We start from the raw sequence: 20,585 nt of genomic DNA, 5'->3' as shown, positions 1-20,585 counted from the left end.
ATGATGCTGCCTGAAAGATGGCAAAAGGTCATTGATCAAAATGGGCAATACATTACAGAATAAAGTTATTTAGTTCCATAAAAAAATTGTCTTTGATTTTCTTTTTAAAATCCGCAATTACTTAGCTGCCGACCCAATATAAGAACCAAGGAATAGTAGGCATTTAAAAAACTGTTCTTAAATTAATTTTTTGACAAATAGCGTTATAGACAAGCAATCCTGAAGCAATCTCTTTCACTTTCTATTGAAACAATTTGAGATAAATGTGCCAACTTTTATATGATTGAACATTTCATATGAATGAATATTTTCCCATATATTTCTATTTTATATAAATACTAGAGGCCTTGGGGGCAGGGGGTCCCCTCAGCCTGGCCTGTACCCTTTTGTAGTCTGGGAGGCCTTGGGGGATGTCCAGCAGTTGAACATTCTTAGAGGCTCCCACCACTGCTGCTGTGCTCACCAGCCACCAGCCTGGCCTCTGGCTGAGCGGCAGTGCCCCTGTGGGAGCACTCTGACCACCAGGGGACAGCTCTGCATTGAGCATCCGTGCCCCCCTCTCCTCCCCACTGGTGATCAGTATGAGTCATAGCAACTGGTCCCTCAGCCATTCAGTCAATTTGCATATTACCCTTTTATTATATAGGATATTTTTGCAAACATAGATTATTCTATATAAATTATTTCCACTTAATGAACCATTTTTTAAATCTATGTAAATAAGTGTAGTACTTACAAAGAACCGCAAGATCTCTGGAGGAATATCTATTATAGATTAAGATTATCCACAATACCATCTAAATACTGAAGGAAGTCTACTCAATACAATTTTTTCTCATTTAGCACATACTTATATTAAGGTCTTCTTTTCTGTTATTACTGTGTTTCTTAATGTTGCTTTAGAAGAATTCAACCTTATTCTCAAAATCATGTATAATATATTTTAGCAACAAAATAAAAAAGAAATCTTAACTCCAATTGATACCACACTCACCACTCTACCTTCCCGATGAAGGGTCTCTTGCCAGTTGCACATTTGGAAATTCTATGTACAAGGACCTTGTGAATAACAGTTTGACTGGAAACATGGGATGGCGGAGGACCAGGTGGAGATGTTGGCTTGAAGCTGAGAGCACTCAGTGGGTGATAGGTTTACCTGGGAGAGGGTCTGGTGTTGGCAGAGACCAAAGGCCAGCTAAAGCTCCCAACAGTCCCTAGCAGCTCACTGTCCCCCAGTAAAGGTATGCAGCCTACGACTCAGTGTAATCAACAGGAAGCTGCCTTTTTCATTTTGGGCTTTATCTTATATATCTGTTTAAGGTTGTCTTTCTTGTGAGAAGGTATATTTTGGAGAACATTTGCACTATTCCTCATGAAAATTGGTCCAAAGTGTGACAAAAATACATTCAGTGCTTCTGGTCACATACAGTTATACACAATAGTAAATGGATTAAAAATTATTCAAAAATGTATGGAGGGAGAGAACAAGAGACACAACAAGAGCTAGAGAATTGGTTCGATTGCTTTGCCCTATGGTCAGAAAAATTCTTTTACCCTACGTTTTTGAATTATGCTTTTTCCTCCTTATCTTTTTTGCCCTCTGTGAGGAGTAAGGATTGCATGTGGCCAAGAGCATTTAAGTTTGTGAAATTCAGCAGTTCTGAAGCAACATTTAAAAATAGTTATGGTTGCCTCATGAAAGTTAATAGATAGCACCAAGTTTTGAGATTTATTTGTTTTGCTTCCATGCTTAGGAAAGTCACTTAGGCACACTTAGGCAAGAGGGAAATACTTTGTTTAAAAAAAAAAAAAAAAAAAGAATTGTTAGATTCTTCTTTGCTTTAAGCATATGCGATCATCCTATTTCAATAAATCTTTTAATTTTTCGCTTTGCAATTTGACATATTTGTTATTTGGTTTGTTTAAAAGAAGGGTAAAATTGGCAAGTCTCCCAAATTAAATTAGACTTCTTAGACACACCATAGTCCCAGCCAGAAGGAGCAGAACCCCAAGCTTTCAGTGATCTTGTTCTATGATCGAATTGCAATTACACTGTTATAGTTTCTCAGGCCAAAAGCTTTGGGGCCATCTCCACCTCCATCTTTTTCCTCACATCATATATTCAATCCATCAACAAATTCTACTGGATCGAGTTTCAAAATATGAGACATTTCTCACAGCTACCTTATTCCCAGCCAACATCATTTCTCATCTGGAAAATGGTTATGGCAACCTTACAGGTCTCCCGGCCCTGCCCTTGCCTCCTTCTAATCTAGTCTCAGCAGGGTAGCCAAGGCAATCCCTTTGAACACAAATCAGATCGACACTCCTGTGCTCCGAGCTTTCCATCTCATAAGGATAGAAATCCAAATCTTTATTGTGGTCTCCAAGGCACTGCATAATCTCATCCCTTTGACCTAATCTCTCAGCCCTCATTCCCTAACCCTGGTCTGCTCACGTTACTCCAGCACACCGGCCCCTATGCTTGGCTCTCAAATATAAATTCTCTGGCCTCTGGGCCTTTGTACTGGCTGCTTTCCAGAAAGTTGTGCCCCTAGATCTCCTAGGCTCATTTTAAATTTGATTTAAAATTGCAAACTAGCAGAAACCGGTTTGGTTCAATGGATAGAATGTCGGTCTAGGGGCTGAAGAGTCCCAGGTTCGATTCTGGTCAAGGGCATGTACATTGATTGCGTGCACATCCCTGGTAGGGGCTGTGCAGGAGGCAGCTGGTGGATGATTCTCTCTCAATGATGTTTCTAGCTATCTATTCCTCTCCCTTCCTCTCTGTGAAAAATCAATAAAATATATTTTTAAAAAAACAAAACTGCAAACTATCCCCTGCAACTCTCTCTATTCCTCATTTTTCTCCATAGCACTTAACCACCTGACACATTAGTTTACTTGCTTATCTTGTTTATCATTTATCTTCCCTCTTCCGCTAGAATGTAAAGGGCAGATCTGTCCTTTCTTCCTCCCTCCTCCCCGCCCCCCCCCCACAGTTCTTCCCTCATTATCTAGAACAGTACCAGTGCATGGCAGACACTCAACATTTATTGTATAAATTGGTGAATCAAGAGGACGGGGGAGGGATGAGTGAGGAGGACTGGATGGGATGTTTTCCCTATTATTTTGCACAACCTGCTGCGCTATCTTCCTCCGCAGGTGAGTATGGAGATGCAGAGATGGAGTTAAGTGGATATCAGGTCTCGGACAATTCTGACACCATAGCAGAGAGCTACTCCAGACTAACTGCTTCTTCCTCCAACTGAGTCTCACTTTCTAGGCATCATTTGTTTTCCTTGCTGCTGGTCAAGTCCAGAAGTCCTGTCTCAGATTTTCTTTAAAAGTGGGGAGGGACTGAAATTGGGAATGTGAAAAGGATATACCCACATGGATGAGAAGGGATGTTAGAGTGTTCTCAAGACAGGGTTGAGGTAGATAAAAGAAGCCATGAGAAACTAGGATGCCTTTTCCGCAGGTGAACCCCCTTCATTTAGGCTTGGATGAGGGTCTGACAGAGTGGGCTACAGAAAGAAACAAACTTCCATTGGGCTTCTGGATTTGCCAAGCATTTACACATTGAGGGTGCCTCTATGATAGTGATGAGAAAAGAGGAAAAATTCCAATGGACACACAAGGTTTAAAGCTTCTTCAGTGGCAAATGATAAGGAAATTTGGGAAGTGGTTAAACACCGAAGGATAACACTCGGCTACCAGTAAGGCATTAACTCCCGAGAGCTTAACATCCTCCCCCCCCCCCCCCCACACACACACACACACAGACTGTAGCTACTGCCAACTGCTCAGAACAAGACTCTCCCAGGTGAGGGGCCTTCTTTGCCATTCTCACAGGTATTTGATACTCTCCCGGGTTGCCCTTTCACCTGTCTTTTGAGAAGCCAGACTAGAATTCAGCCTGATCACAAGGAACAAGCATGAGATTGGGTGAAGAGACGGTTCTTTTTCCAGGCACGTCCCTCAGCAGGTCCAGGCTTCAGTCTGTCCGAGATTTACACTTGCACAGACATTATTTCTTCAACTTGCCCCCTAAGTAGTCATGATTATCACTTATTCTATTAGATGAGCCTCGGAGAGGTAGTGATTTGTCGAGGTTGGAAACCACATCTTTCTAATGGCACAGCTTAAGCACATTATCAGACCCTCCAGAAATCCCTCTGGGTTTTTGTACATATGGATGTCCCTCGGTCCCTTCATGAAATTCCTTTCATAAATATTCGTTTTGCCTTGTTGAATTCCGGGATTTCTTTTTCTCTTTAATGTCACTCAAGACATTGAAGGGCAAGTGTTGATATTTGAAATAAGACAACATAAGGGCAGACAAATCTGAGGACAGCTAGGCAGATGGTAGGTGGCTACTGCTTTCAAGGACAAATAGGAGCAGTGTCCAACAATATGTATGTGTCCTGCATGGATGGGAGGTCCCTATTCACTGGAAGATCCCTTAACTCCATGCATTTATTGGCAAATATTCATTAGCTGGTAAGTTGTACCTCCAAGTTGCTTTGAAAGCTAGTGTCAATTATTTCTATGGTATCCTGATTTTCAAGCAAAAAATTCAGGAATGCATTTTGTAACTGAATCCCCAATGTTTTCAAGGTAAACAACAACAACAACACAGCATCAGCAAAAAACAGAAAGAAAAAACAAAACAAACAAACAAACAAAACCTGATAAGTTGAAATCTGATTTAGGATGAGCTCTAGACAAGCTTTTTAAAATTATCAGCATTTTTAAATTTTTCCATCACATAATAGGGTACCCTTTACTTCTGTGCCATTTGCCCAGAGACATAAGTGAACTTAGAGAATAGAACAAAGAATTTTCTTTTGTTTATTTTATTCTGTAGACTGAGACCATGTTCCCTGGAAACAAAAGTAGGCCTTTGAGTCTAAATAATGACAAAACTCACTACACAGCCAAGTGCTCCATGTTTCCCAGAATGAGCCACTAAAATTGATCTCTACAGCATAGGGGAAGTCCAATGACAAGGACCTTGACCCCAAATGCCCCTAAGTGGACTTTTTTTCTTTTAAGATAAGACCTCAGTTCCTGTTAGCATTTCTTCAACAACAGCTAGTCTCTTTACCCATAGCTCCTGGGCCCAATGTGGGCAGGGGCTAGTCCACTGGGTATTCCTCCCCCTTCTTAGGAGCCTTGGGCCTTCCTCCTTTCTGACCTCCAGACGGTTACAGAAAGCAGTCATTTATGGTTGACTAATACTCACATGAATCAGACTATTTGCATTTGGGGCTTTTTAAAAAAGCTGTAATAGATTAACCTCGAATGAATTGCTTTCCCATGAGTTAAACACACTCCAGAAACATTGTGCAACTGGCAATATATATTTTAAACAGAAAGGCCTTCTACCCTGCCCCCAAAATCATACTGTGTCCAAGGCCAATGATCAGGGACATGGGTCTGTCTCATCTAGGAAGTCTAGGAAGGTGGGAGATGAGATAGTATGGCAGCTAATGTGGCCTCTGCACCACTTATTCTTTCCTCACACTAACCCCTCATTTCACCCACCAAGCCTGGGATTCCCATATGACAGCCCCCCAGAGCTCTGCTCACCATCTCTTTTCTCTGTCCTCTTGTCACTTTATCGGAGGGGATCTCCATCTCCCCAACACACACACATGCACAGCACAATCATCTGATGGGATCTGACTCAGCCAGGTCAGTCAGAGTTCTTTTCAAATATTGATACTAAGAGTAGAAAAAAGAAATCTGCTCTCTCTTCTGGGATTATAAGGACCAACTAAGCTTGGAGCTACACCAGCCAATATTCCCACCAGCTAGAGAAAGCCCATCAGAGGAGGAAGTCAACACAAAGGAAAGGAAAGAAGAGATGGGAAAAGACAGATGTCTGCTGGTAAAACTAGCCTAGCTTCCCAACTTCCATGTTAAGTGAGCAAGTAATTTGCCTTCCTCCTTATTTTATTTTGACTGGACTCTTATCACTTTCAACCAACAGATCCTTGACTAATAAAATAGAATAAAAAGTGGGTAGCATGAATTGTGTGCAGTTTTAACAAAAGTAAACTTTTTGTACTTGCTATAACCTCTAAATATCGAGAATAACATTGCTAGAAAGTCTTTGTATCTACAGATAACACAATTAATGCAGTTTGAGCTCAGAAAACCCCTACAGAAATGTGTTTGTGATTCTGGTCAGGGCTTTATCAGAGATGTTGTTAGCCAAGGCCTTATGCGTTCAGAAAATTCTCGTCTTAGCTACATCCCTTGGTTCAATTCACAGCTATACTGGTACTAATACATGTGGAATTTTATTTGTACTCAGTTTTACAACAACAAATCGATATTCTTCAGAAATCATAAAGCTGTATGAATACTATAATCAAAGAGCCAATATCTTCTTCTTGTTCAATTAACATATTATTCAAGGTAGGGAAGTCCTTTTAGAATGCTCTAAGTTCAGGCACAAGTATTTGCTGACATCTTTATATATACCCAGGCAGTTCTAGTGGCTCTATTCCATAAACCCCATCTACAGTACCTTTAGAATTTGTTTCAAATGCTTAGAGTGCCCCCGCTCTCTGCCATTATTAAAGGCTACATGCCCAAACTGAAACTGGTTTGGCTCAATGGATAGAGCGTCAGCCTGCGGACTGAAAGGTCCGGGGTTCAATTCCGGTCAAGAGCATGTACCTTGGTTACGGGCACACCCCCAGTAGGGAATGCGCAAGAGGCAGCTGATCAATGACTCTCTCTCATCGATGTTTCTAACTCTCTATCCCGCTCTCTTCCTCTCTGTAATAAAACATATTTAAAAATAATAATAATAAAGGCTCCGAGCATGTCATCTCCACTGTTTTGAGAAGGGGCATTTGTATTTCTGGCTAAATTCCAGCCAGTACCTGACTTCACAGCTATCCTCCATCTTTGCATGAAAAACAATATTTTTCATTGTTTAAAATTAATCTGTCATTTCTTGCTTTCTCAAACTAACTTTAGCAAAGAGAAATGTTTCCAGAACTGCTTGTCAACTCCTCATCAGCAAAACAGCCTCCAAGTTCATTTTGTTCTTGTTTTTGCTGTTGCAGCTATACCCCAGGGCATAAATCTTGGACCATTACTAGTTTTGCAACAGTGGCAAGAACGGAGCTGTGGAGGCAAGACACTGATGGTCTGCCACCTCCACAAGCTGGAACCTACTGCCATTATTAAGTATTCTGGTGGTTCAAGTTCATTATTAAAAGTGATAAATCATTTTCTGATAAGAAATACGTAGTTAAGATCATTATTCTTGCCTTTAATAAACCTATAAAAAGAAAAGTGAACTCATGTTGGTCTGAAAAGAAAAAAACACACGGATGTACTATTTGAGATCTGAACCTAGTTTTTTATCAGCTCCACCCTGAATGGGCACAAATTCCTTCCCTTCCTGCAATTAAGTGGAAAAAAAACAACAATCTAATAGAAAAACAACCCAAGGAATTTCCTTCAATATCACAATGGCTTCTCCACATGGACACACTGCCAAGTATTTGTGGACAAATTGAATTACCTACCTTCTGCAGATGTGTTATGCTTTCAGGATGCTTCCTATTGGAATGCCCATCTTATGTTTGAGGAATCCCCCAGTTTATGAAATAGTAGCAGGTGCCCTCTCTCTAAACCTCCCTTGCAACTAAGGGGTAAGTACTGAGGCTCTGCCAATCTGATATCCTACCCCAGACTTTGAACTGCCAGCTTCGTCATAAGTGAGCAGTCTTGCCTAATCCATTCTGGCCAGGGTGCTGGCAAGGTGGTATAGAGACAGGAGTGGCTGTGGTTTTGAGAGGCAGTATTCAATGTTTGGCCTTATCACTTTAAGAGATGTGAGCTGTAGTGGCTATGCTTAGTGGCAGCACAAGAGTCGTTAATGGACCAGTCTGTGACTCAAATGGACACTGTTCCTAGATTTACAGCCTGAAGTCTGGTTTTCTTTCCTGCCCCACCCCCAACCCCCTGGAGAGCCTGTGAGCTATCCAAACTTCATTTATTATTTCTTTTAAAATTGTTATAACATACAGAAAAGTACACAAGTCTCACAAATATAGATCAATGCTTTTTTAACATGTGTATTCTGTATGCATGCCAGATCAAGATACAGAGTAGTTCCAACATGCTGAACACTTCTTTGTAGAATCCTCCCTTTTAGTATTGCCCAAGGGTAATTATAATCCTGATTTCTATCCCAGAGACAAGCGTTTCTGTTTTTGAACTTCGTGTAAATTAAATCATACATCATGTAGCTTTCTGTGCCTGGCTTCTTTCCTTTAATGTTAGGTCTATGTGGTGGCATGTATCAGTTATTCGTTTTTAAAAATTAGCATGTAGATTTCCATTGTATATTTATATTATGATTTATCTATTCAATTTATGGACATTGGGTTGCTTCCAGTTTGGGGCTTTCACAAATAAAGTTTATATAAACTTCTTTATGTTTGCTTTTGGTAGAAATACTCATGGATTTCTGTTGACTATATGCCCAGGAGTAGATATATTTAGCTTTAGTAGATATTAACAAATTCATTTTAAAAATAATTGTTTCAGCTTGCATTTCTATCAATAATGTAAGAGAATTCTAGTTGTTTTACATCCTTATAATTATTTGGTATTGTTGTTATTTTTCAATTTTTAGCCATACTGGTAGCTGTATAGTCATATTTCATTGTAGTGTGTGCATATGTGTATGTGTGTGCATGTGTGTGTGTATGAGTGCGTGTGTGTGTCTTTAAGTGAGAATGTATTAAGATTTAACTCATTAATGAAGGAGCCAAAAGAATGGTAAAACTTATACAAAGAATTATAGGAGCATGAGAAGTATTTAGAGTCATTGAAAGAAAAAATGTTAATTTAGATAAAATGTGATAATGTCCTACAGGTCTATAAAACTATAACTTTCAGGGTTATCTTTTCCATTGGAAATAATTTTTTTTATCTCTACAGGAAAAAATATCATTTGCCTTACTCTAGAGAGAATAATTTACTTCATTCAATTTTCTAGAAGTTAACGACTATCTGAAGTTCTAAAATATCCTAATGAACAGCAATTAGTGCATCAAGAATGAAGCCTGCTTGACAATGAAAAGACTTGCAGTTCACTGTTCCTCAGCATGTATATATATAAAAGCCTAAGCAACCATTACAACCAACCAACCAGAATGACTGGAACAACCAGTCGACCAGTGGCTATGATGCACACTAACCACCAGGAGGCAGACACTCTATGCAGGAGCTTCCCTCTGGTGGTCAGTGTGCTCCCACAGCCAACCTCCCTGAGCCCCTCCCCCTAGCTGGCCGCCCCCCACCTCCCCATAGGCCTCGATCTCCAGCCATGCCAAGGGATCCCACCTGTGCATAATTGTGTGCACCAGGCCTCTAGTTTATTAGATAAATTGGAAAGCTGACAAGTTTCAGTTTGCCCAAAACAAGATAAGGCTTTCTAGCTAATCCAGGCCACAAGACAAGCAGCTCGACTAACTGGCTATTATGACCCAGATAAGCAATTTCTTGCATTTTTGTGGACAAAGCTGAAAACTAACAAAAAGCAGTAAGGAAAGGTAAAGAAGAAAAAAGTAAATTAATAAAATAAATATATATGCATATTTATGTATAATAAATACATATGCGTATGTTTATTTTTTACATTTTCTTTCTTTTCTATTCCTTTCCTCGTCACTTTTTATAGGTTAAAAAAATGTTGGTAATTGTAATTTTTCAACTTTATCAGCTTTGATGACACAGAAGGCAAAACCCAGAAAAAGATTCCACATTCATCTTTCTGAAATTGGAGATGAGACTCTAGTAGATAATTATGATTTCCCTCCTCTAATAACCATTCCATGTTCTCTTTGTTTTTATCTTCTGAAATTGTTGAGGATAAATAACAGGTGATTGACCAGACTCCCAGTAGCTGTTCTTTAACATTTACCACTGAGCATGGAAGTATTGGGAGAAACCTCAGAGAATGTCTTGGGTATCAGATATATTAACCCATGATTGCATTGTAAAGAGCAATTATATTTGTTCTTGAAGGCCAGAATCATTTACTTCAGGCAACCAGTTAGCCCATTTGAGAGGCTCACACTGTAGCATGAGGAACCTAAATTTCTAGACAGCAGTTTCAGTTTCCAATCTGTGTAAGCCATTGGAGTGGGGTCCCTTTTCCTCAGAGTGGAACACAATCCCCAGCTAATAAGACAAGTCCATGTTTGTGCCACATAGTCTATTTGACTTGATCTCCCAGCCACCGAATGAGAGAATGGGGAGCCATTGTGTTCCCTCTCCCAGGGATATCCTTCCTCCCTTTTCACTTTGCTGGCTTCCTGCCTGCAGGTTTCAGCTTAATGCCATCTCCTCAAAAGGCCTTCTCCCATTATCCCATCTAGAATAAGCCTCCCACCCCTATATTATTATGTGTCACAAGACTTTATTTATTCCTCATTTTTTACTATTTTGTTTGTTTACATTATTTTCAATTCTCCTCAACCTCCTCTAGATTTAGCAGTACCACAAGCAAGGACCCTCTATCTTGGTCTTTGCTGATTCCTCATGACCTAGAACTGGCACATAAATGGCGTTCATTATACATGAGTTAAAGCATTGCGATTGAACTACCTAATGATTTTTTTAAAAGCAAAAGGTATCATCAGATTTTAGTTTTAGAGAAATCATGCTGGCCATCACATGAGCAATACATGAGAGGAGGCAACATTTGATAAGAGACCACGATGGAAGTCTACAACAAGCCTGGATAATAGAACACAGTCAGGATCTCTGGGTTTGGGAGTTTCCAATCACAGATCGGTGTTCTCTTGGACCATCAAGCCATGAGGCAAGAGGGACAGAATCAAGACTGGACCCAAACATTTTCTTATAGTACAAATAAACTATAGGACCTCTGGAATCAACAGATAAGATGACCCACTCTTAGAACATGTGACCGCCCAGCCTCTTACCTAGACACAACAGTTTTTCTGAATGTGCTCATGAGCAGCTGTCGATTCAGTAAGAATGACGATTATTAGACACAGCTTGAAAGCACAAGCTTCCTCTGACTGAGGCTGACCTGGCTACTGCCAGTCAGAGTTCCCTTGAGCAACAGCAGCAGGCGACCTGTACACACATCTTGGAGGGGGCAGTGATTTGTCCCCCATGGAGTTTCTTATCTCTCTCCTCCCTCCACATCTCAATTTAGGTTTTCTCTCCTCCCCATCATGCTTCTGTCTGGCCCAGCATCTGTGGATGTACTAAATGTCTTATTCACCACCATATTTTACCACACAACACTGTTCTGACGGAAGAACTCTTTTTACAGGGAAAGGAGTAGAGTAAATATAGCCAAGTGTCTACTTGACATCTCTTTTGGGATATCAAGTAGATATACCCCCAAAAATATCAGGATGGGTCTGGAACACCCCATTTTTGTTATAAAACATCAGGGTCAGAGCTAGAAGAATGTAGTGGAAGGCAGCAGGGTTACCTACTGCCAAGTTATGCCTATTTGAGAATAACTTCAAACAAAGCTCTGAAGGGAGAAGATGGTATAAACAAGCACACAAAAGATAGCTGTAATAAAGATAAAGATTATTTTCATTTTGCTTGACATTTAAATGTAGGCAAATGTTGACATTCATGGAGTTTTTCTTTTATTACTATATGTTTCAAGATATATACATATGTATTTGTTTCTATCTTCATAAACAGGAAAGGGTGAATAAAAACATGTGAGTGAGCCAAACAGTTCTAGAGAAGCAGGAACTGTACCAAGAATAGGAAGGTCTGATCAGCTCTGCTGATTTCGCAACAGTCAGGGCGGTGAGGGGCCTGGCAGTCATTAGCACAATAATTACCCAGGGAGATCCATTATAGAGAGGCTTCCAAAAGGATAAACTCACCAAATGTTCTAAAGAGGAATGCTACCCAAATTCAATCCCTCTTTTCTAAGAAGGGAAAACTACTAATGACAGTAATTTTAATAACATAGTTATTAAATACTTATATTTTTTAAATGCCAGTAGGCAATGTCTATATAACAAAATGGACAACTCCTGTCACAAAACTTGAAGGCTACAAAATTTGAAAAGTGTGTCAAAAACTGAGACTATGCCTGAGAGGCAGGGATCTGAGAGTTTCATGATGAAACAAGTGAAAATGATTTTTATGAAGTGGTCTCGGCCTATGATCAACAGTTAGATTTGAATTGTCTTGGACTATGCAATCCAAGAACTTTGTGTTCTGCTCAAGAACATTCATCATCCTTAGCAGTGGCTTTTGTGCCAGAAAAAATTTATTCTGGGGATTTTTTCCAATTGATAATTAATTTATGAAAACTGCAAATTCAAATTCATTGAGTTGTTTTTTTAATTCAACTCAAAAGCTTCATTACTGTGTTTATAATCTGAAAACTTTTAACAACCATGTTTAAAAGGACTTTTATAATTTAATTGAATTATTTTAAATATTTATGAATTTAATATATTCCCTATTATCTTTGAGTACTTCAACTGTACAATAAACAATTATCAAGAGCTGTAAAAGGCCTAGTATTTTATCCTCCTCAGAAGCTGGTAAGTTAGCCTGTAAAAGTTTCTTAGACCTTAGCAGAAGACAAGAGACTCCTAGGTGAGAGACAAAGGCCTTTAATACTCACAGCAATAGCAGCAGCAGGGTACCATCATTTTGCACTGGTTCATTGTTCAATAAGTCTGGTTAAGACCCAAACATAGTGTGATAATTAAATTTCATGTGGTGTGCTGGATGGGATCCAAAAACAGAAAACAGGACATTAGGTAAAAAGTAATTAAGACTAAAAAATCTGAATAAAGTACTTCAGTTAATAAAAATCTAAATAAAGTACTTCAGTTAATAATAATGTATTGCTATAGGTTCATTAATTGTGACAAGTATACCCTACTAATGTAAGATGTCAATAATAGATGAAACTAGGTATGAAATATAGGAAAATCTCTGTACTATGTTCAAAAAATTTTTGGTAAATTTATAACTACTTTCATATATAAAGTATTTTTTAAGTTGAGTAAATGAAAAAATGTTAAATAAATGATAGTACATGTAGCTGAATACTGAAAACATTGGGAAAACTGTAGTCAATGACTGAAATTTGGAATACTGGTTTTGAGTATAACGAGGGCCATCTGAACTCTCTGCTGAGCACTCATTCTTCCCCGCCCGTGCGAGGGGAAGACTTGTGATCAAACCACAGCAACACCACCCTGTAGATTACAATTTCAGATGATCCTTATGCAGCACTAATTAGAAGTGTCTTTCATCAACCACCCTGAGAATAAGCACAGTCTAACCACCAAAAGCAGAGCTGAAACTTCTCTGGAGGAAATTGGGATTTCTTGGTGTCTGGGCTCTCAGGGGATTTCCTTGGTGAGGAGTCACTATTAACACCCAGGCTCTGGTTTACCACAGGGTTATGGCTCTTCAGAAGCCTGTGTCTTTTAGCAGTCCCCTTAGCACACTTGAGCCTTTAGCTACACAGACAAGACCCCTCACTGTGGAAGAAGGGAAGCAGAATTGAGGACCATACCTGCTGATGCCCCAACCTCAAAGGCCCCTTACCATCTGGCTTCCACCCTGCTCCCAGTCATCTAGGGATTATAGCACTTGTCCCTTCCTAACTTCAAATCCAAGATCCCAAAGTGGGAGAAGAGAGGGCCAATATTCCTCACCTATAAATGAAGGACGACAAGGAAGAGTAGGTGTATATTAGTGGTCTGGGTCTTTATATGAGAATCATCTGGAGGGCTTGTTACAACACAGGTCACTGGTCCACCACTTGAGTTCTCGTGCCATATGGGAACAATAATTTACATGTGAAATAAGTTCCCGATATATTGATGCTACTGGTTGGAGAGACACACTTTGAGAACCACTGATTTAAAAGACCTCGAGGGCATCTTACTGCTTTCATATTTATTAAATCTCAGGTGATCATAAGAATTACCTAAGAATTTGGTTAAATATACAGATAAGCAGGCCCCACCCGAAGAATCAGACTCCACTGACTCAGAATCAAAAGGAGGGCACTTCAGGTTATTCTCATGATCAGAGGAGTTTGGAAAACTTTATTACATCAAAACTTAGTGTACTATCAATAAATATGGTCTCAGGTTGGAACAGGACATGGTGGGGAAATCATGGGCATTGATGGGTAGCATGGAAGCCCTAGGAGAAATGAATAAAGCTGAAGGAGGGGGTGTGAAGGATCATCAGGGTCACAGTCTTGTCTTGACCCTTGCCCACTACATGCAAAGCATTGTAAAAATCATCTCAATCGCATTGCATGCTCTTTTTCCCCCCAGAGGGTCAGAGAGTTTATTAGAGAAGCTTACACCTACACACATCTTAAACCTACACACATCTTTGTTTTAACACTACTCATTTACATGCATAACCTCATTTAATTTTGCACAAAAGCCTATGAGAGAGCTACCTCATTGCCTCCATTTAAGAATTGATGAAGGTTATATAAATTGTCCAGGAAATGACAGACCTGGATTTGGCCCATGTCTGCTCCCCTCTGACTCACTCTAACCCATGCTATCTGCTTCCACTGATGTCCCGTTGGAGGCTCTTAGAGAATGAGACTGCTTCTTCCTTTACATGAAAGGGCTTTCAACCCATTTCTCAGGGCCTGCATGTCTCTGGGGGGTTTTTCTTTCCCCAGTTAAAGAGCCCCAATTCCCTCCTCATTTCTTCATGTACTTTTTTGGATGGTAAGGCTTCTTTTATGATTGAGGGCTGGCGTAAACCCTTAAAGGGGATCTCAGCAAAATTAGCATTACCCACAAAGCCAATTTCTCACCTCCATTCTGTGGCCGCCTAGAATGGAATTTAGAAGTGGGGGTAATTTGTCCAAGATCACACAGTTAGAAACACGAGCAGCAATAACACCAAGAGTAAAAGTCCTCATAGGCTCTTCCTGCAGCTAAAGGGAGTCTGTTAGGGGGATATAAACTCTTACTCCTCCGGGTATATAGGAACTTAAGTCATTCCTTTTAGCCTGAGGATTAATTCAGCAGGAATACGTAAAAGGTTTCCAAATTACTCCCTAAAGACCCAGTCTCTTTGCAGTAGGGACTCTGAAACCAGGGTGAGAAGAGACACATGATTAGGTCACTTCCTAAGTAAGACCAGGTGGCCTGTGTTTAAATCCTCTGTTGATTATGTCTCAGGCTCACTTTCACTGCCTCAGTAACATCCCAAATCCTTTTTTGTTATAAACTGTTTAATAACTTAATCAATAAAGAAATTTTAAAATAAATAAAAAATTTAAAAAGAATAAATAAAAGAAAAATAGTTTAGCATGCTCCTTTACACATCAATACTATCGAGGGAGGGCAGGAGGTCAAAGGGAAATAATAGAAGATCAAAAAATGTTTATTCATTTATGGTTTTGAATGTGCTTGGTTTACCCAAATACATATCAACATATCAGTGGAAAGGCCTTTATTAATTTTCACATCCTCTCTTACATGTATAGCATTCAGGGGCAAAGCTGGTCTGATAAGTAACGAGAGCTGTGGTTGTCAAACTGCAACTTGAGAGCCACACACAGCTCTTTGGCCCCTTGAGTGTGGTTCTTCCACAATATACCACAGCCTGGGCGAGTCCATTTTGAATAAGTGGCGTTAGAAGTTTAAGTTTAAAACATTTGGCTCTCAAAATAAATGTCAATTGTTGTACTGTTGATATTTGGCTCTGTTGACTGAGTTTGTAGACCACTGAACTAGAGTATATGGCTTCTAAAGCTTGTAATGGCCAACAAGACCATATGTCCAGATTTTCCTGAAGAATTTACTACTACCCCAACTTCCTATGCAGTCCTCACCCCCATTGTCTCTCAGAAGTATCCTCGTTTGGATGATAAATTGTGTTACATATGTAAAATAGATAAATTACTTACAGCTCTAATATTCCATATGTCCATAGATATATAATCATAGTCATTTATTTTTGTTTGATATCTTATACATTAAAAGTTATTTCTATAAAGTAAGTTGGGGGTTATTACCCCAGTGTGCACTTTTTTGGTTTTTTTAAATATATTTTATTGATTTTGTACAGAGAAGAAGGGAGAGAGATAGAGTTAGAAACATCGATGAGAGAGAGTCATCGATCAGCTGCCTCTTGCACACCCCCTACTGGGGATGTGCCCGCAACTAAGGTACATGCCCTTGACCGGAATCGAACCCGGGATCCCTCAGTCCCCAAGCCGACGCTCTATCCATTGAGCCAAATCAGTCTCGGCCCCAGTGTGCAGTTTTGGAAACACAGGCTCAGAAAGGCAAAGTGACATGACCAATATCACAAAGCACTGGAGGCAGAATAATAACCTCTTCTAAACTATAGCCCAATGGGTTTCTTACAAAATAGTATTATTTGAAGGTAAGTGGTCCTTCTCTTTAAACTATATTATCTACATGTCCCAGAAAACAAAATTTTGTTATTAAAATGTTTATTTCTTTTATTTTTTTTAATTTATTGATTAAGGTGTTACATACGTGTCCTTATTCCCCCATTCTTTTAATCTTTTAATGTCAGTGATACGAGTTCCTTTTAGAATAAAAATATTATAAGCCTCTATCAAATAATACATTAGAGAAGTTAAACAAAGGGGTAGTAGAAAGCTGGGCCTAGTCCAGTAGATAATGAAGGGCAGGCCATAAAATGGTAACAAAAGGAAAGACCAGTGAATAGGGAGATGGGCCCTCTCCAAGGTTTTTTGTTAAGGGGAGTTGTACAGTGAGGAGGGCACCATAATTCCACCTCTCAGTTTTACCTGTGTGGTTCCCCTGCCATGCTAGCTTGTTCAAAACAAACAGAAACTAATATTAATTCTGGCTGAAAGCAAACTGAAAAATTAAAATTAAAAAAAAAAAAAGGAAAGTGAGGCTTTAATTTTGGCCTCCATTCTGCTCTTAGACAAATTAAGGGGCAAAAAGAAACCTCTTCCTATAGAAAGATCCCAGCCAGTGATGGCATCCCAAGATGCCCCATTTAGAAGAGCATTTTCAAAATGCCACCATCCAATAAAGAAGCTTATTCAAGCTTGGCCAGCATAAATCAGTGGTTGAACATTGACCAGCAGGTCACAGTTTGATTCTTGGTCAGGGTATATGCCCCAGTTGTCGGGTCAATCTCAAGTGGGGGGCATGCAGGAGGCGACTGATCAATGATTCTCTCTCATCATTGATGTTTTTATCTCTCTCCCTCTCCTTCTCTGAAATAAAAAAAATATTTTTTAAAAAAATAAATTTATTCAGAATGAGACCAATAATCTTCCTGGAGGTATTGCTCTCTTTCTTCTCTGAAAGGCAGGATTCTGGGCCATGTCATTGTCTCTCGTGGTGACACCCCTTCTTTCCCACAACAATGGGTGGGGCTTGCTCAATTAAACAAGAAACTCAAGGAGAAGGCCGTTCGAAAATTGGAGAGAGTGGCAGCTAGAGAGCAGATGCTCCTGCCTTATAAATTAGTAGGAGATTATGCATGGACAGCTGTACCATATAAATGCCCGGTTTTTATACCACACCATGACCCACTGTGTTTATCATATGGTCCAGCATCTGGTCAATTCTGTCCCCAACTTCCATATATCTATTCAAATCAAGCATTGGCTGGAGATTTATTTATGTATACGATTCAATCTCAATCAGAATCCCCTCCTGAGGTCTCAACTTGCAGTATGGCAGAGAAAAACCCAGCAAGTCCTTTGAGTTGCAACTGTTAAGTTTCTCATTCCCTTGGAAGAGCCTTTTATTTTCACAAGACATAGGAGGTAAGTAGTGGCCAAATGGGAATACACACACACACACACACACACACACACACAGCAAGAGAGAGACAGAGAGAGAGAGAGAGAGAGAGAGAGAGAGAGAGAGAGAGAGAGAGAGAGAGAGAGAGAGAGAAATCTCAAAGTCTTTATATACCAAGAGAACCAGATACCTGTACTCTAGAATAAAGTAGAGGTAATGTTTTATATGCTTTGATTAATTAAGATAAAAAGAAAAGAGATTCCCTGTGTATTAAAAATCTTGGACGAAGATACATAAAAGTTTTCTAAGTTTCTTTCCTTTGTAAAAGCATCTTTTCCAAAAAGAAAATCCATTAATTGATTGTTTGTCTTTGGATATTTTGCTTTAGATGTCTTTGCTCGTTTCTTTTCCATGAGACCCAAGTTATGTGGGCCCTTCTTTGAGATACAGTCAAAAGAATACTCTGATCTTCCTCTCACCACACATCAAAACAAATTTTAGATTGATCAAAGAATTAACTTGTAAAAACTCAAACCAAAAAGAAACTTGGGAGAAAATGCTTTACCAATTTTTTTCTGATCTCTGGGTGGTGAAAAGTTTTAGATTATAAAAGCAATGGATGAAGTTGTAATAGAAAAAGACTGATAGATTTTACCCCATAAAATTTAAAATGACATCCCTTTGACCATATTGCAGACTTAGTCTTCAAATTTAGCATAAACTGAATTAAAAACCAAAAAGGCAAGGTGTAATTTTTTTTTGCAGCAGATAATGAACAGAATTAATAACCTTAATAGATGAAAGAGCTCTTAGGGATCAACAAGAAAAATACCAAAGCAATTGATAAATAGGAAAAAGACAACAAATAAGCAGTTCTCAAAAGAGGAAATACAAATCGTCAGTAAATTGTTTTATTGTTCAACTCATTTGTAAAGTTAAAATCTTAAATTAAAACAAAGCACCATTCTATATCATCAACTAGAAAAAGACTAAATTGTACTACCAACAATGGGATGAGATCAACAAATCAGGACAACCAATTTGGCTTTAAAATGTTTGTATCTCTTTAATCAGTAATTGTTTTTCTGGGTCTCTGTGCTAAATGTGAAAATTTCAAAACACAAATATAAACTCAGGCATAGTGAGATTTGCTGTAGCAATAGCAAAAGAAAGGGTGAAAACACTTCAAATGCTCCTCAACTATAGAGATATGGTAAAGTATATTAGGTTGTGTTTATTAGGCTAATATATTTGCATTAAAGTGGTTCTTACAATAATTTTTAATGCATTAGAAGGTGGAATAAATTTACATTTCTTTTTCCTAATTAATGTGGCATCTTTTCCATACACTAGATTTACATGAAGTGTTTAGTTTATGTAACATTATCAAATTGAAGGAATCAGGAAATTGAAGGGATCAGGCAATGTTATCCAAACCGTGTCACTGTGGCAGGAAGACTATTTTGAGCTAATGGCAATTAAGAATCAACAGATAGCCCTGTCGGTGTGGCTCAGTGGTTGAGCATCGACCTATGAACCAGGAGTTGCAGGCTCAATCCTCAGTGTGGGGCATGCAGGAGGCAGCCAATCAATGATTCTCTCTCATTATTGATGTTTCTATCTCTCCCTATACCTTCCTCTCTGAAATCAATAAAAAAATATTTTTTTAAAAAAGAATCAACGGACACAGAAAGAGTTCTCTGTCCTCCCTTTATCTGCCTTCATGCAGGCATAAACATGTCTTTGTGGAGTGGTGTAAGTTTCCCTTGCTCTCCTGTACCAGAATGAAGAAAGGCAAGCAGAAACAAGAGCTGACTTGGGCTGACCCAAGACAAGTGAATACACAAATGTTACTCAAATAAACTTCCTCTTCTATTAATTCTCCCATATATTTCCTATTTACTTCCCCACAATTTATAGGCTTGAAGCCCACATTCTCTTTCCTTTGTTCAAATGTTATATAGGCTCCCAAATCTAACCATTCTTTGGAATTTCACTTCTTCTCTGTGAACTCCTGTGCATGTAAAAATACTAATATATTTTACTCCTCACTCCCGTTAATCCGTCTTTTGTCAGATAAATTCACAGGCCCCAGACACTGAACATAAGAGAGTAGAGGAAATTTTTTCCTGCTCAATCATTTCTGGTACATAGAAATTCCTTCATGACTCTCTCGTATTATCGTCATTCTCTTTTAATCCCTGACACAACTTGGTCAAGTTGGCATTGTTTTACTCATCTCATCAAAGAAGGAAGCAAGGCTCAGTGAGGTCAGGCCCCGTGTCTAACTGAACTGCTGTTTGGACTCAGATTGGCCAGGCTCCACAGACCATGTTCTTCCCAACACATTATGATCCCAAGAAAGGAGGATTCATGAAATTAAACAATATTCCACATTAAAAAGCTGTTTTCAGTTGTATGGAGGGGAACATTTTGGACTTCAGGATAGGTATGGAAATTACGTATGATGCTGATTGGTACAAAGGGGGATAGTTAAAAATCTTCAGACTATTCAAAATAAAGCAATAAAATAAAGGGCTATCGTGCTATAGCAATACATACAAAAAGGGAGTTCTTTTAAAGGGCAAAATGTTTTCAGTTGAATGATATGCCTTTCTCTCTATTATTTCATCCAACTAAAAAACTTCTGATATCTGAAGGCAAACATGCCTATAGATTGCAAACCTGAAACGGGGACACTGAAGCATGAGTGGAATGCTACAAATGTGACCCAGCTGGTAACTCTGCATGCTAAAAACAGGG

General features: G+C 39.1%; 1 long non-coding RNA gene across 1 annotated transcript in view; it reads right to left on the bottom strand.

Annotated features, from left to right (window-relative positions):
• Positions 1-12,800, bottom strand: part of LOC123651336 — a 39,949-nt gene extending 27,149 nt beyond the window's left edge. The window contains exon 1 of the long non-coding RNA XR_006739974.1: positions 12,686-12,800. This is a non-coding gene — a long non-coding RNA (uncharacterized LOC123651336). The remainder of the gene's footprint in view (positions 1-12,685) is intronic.
• Positions 12,801-20,585: the final 7,785 nt, after the last annotated feature.

Source organism: Pipistrellus kuhlii, unplaced genomic scaffold (genome assembly GCF_014108245.1).
Source record: "Pipistrellus kuhlii isolate mPipKuh1 unplaced genomic scaffold, mPipKuh1.p scaffold_m20_p_5, whole genome shotgun sequence".
Lineage (NCBI taxonomy): Eukaryota > Metazoa > Chordata > Mammalia > Chiroptera > Vespertilionidae > Pipistrellus > Pipistrellus kuhlii.
The sequence above is the reverse complement of the archived record's forward strand: the minus strand, read 5'-3'. Positions and strand labels throughout refer to the sequence as shown.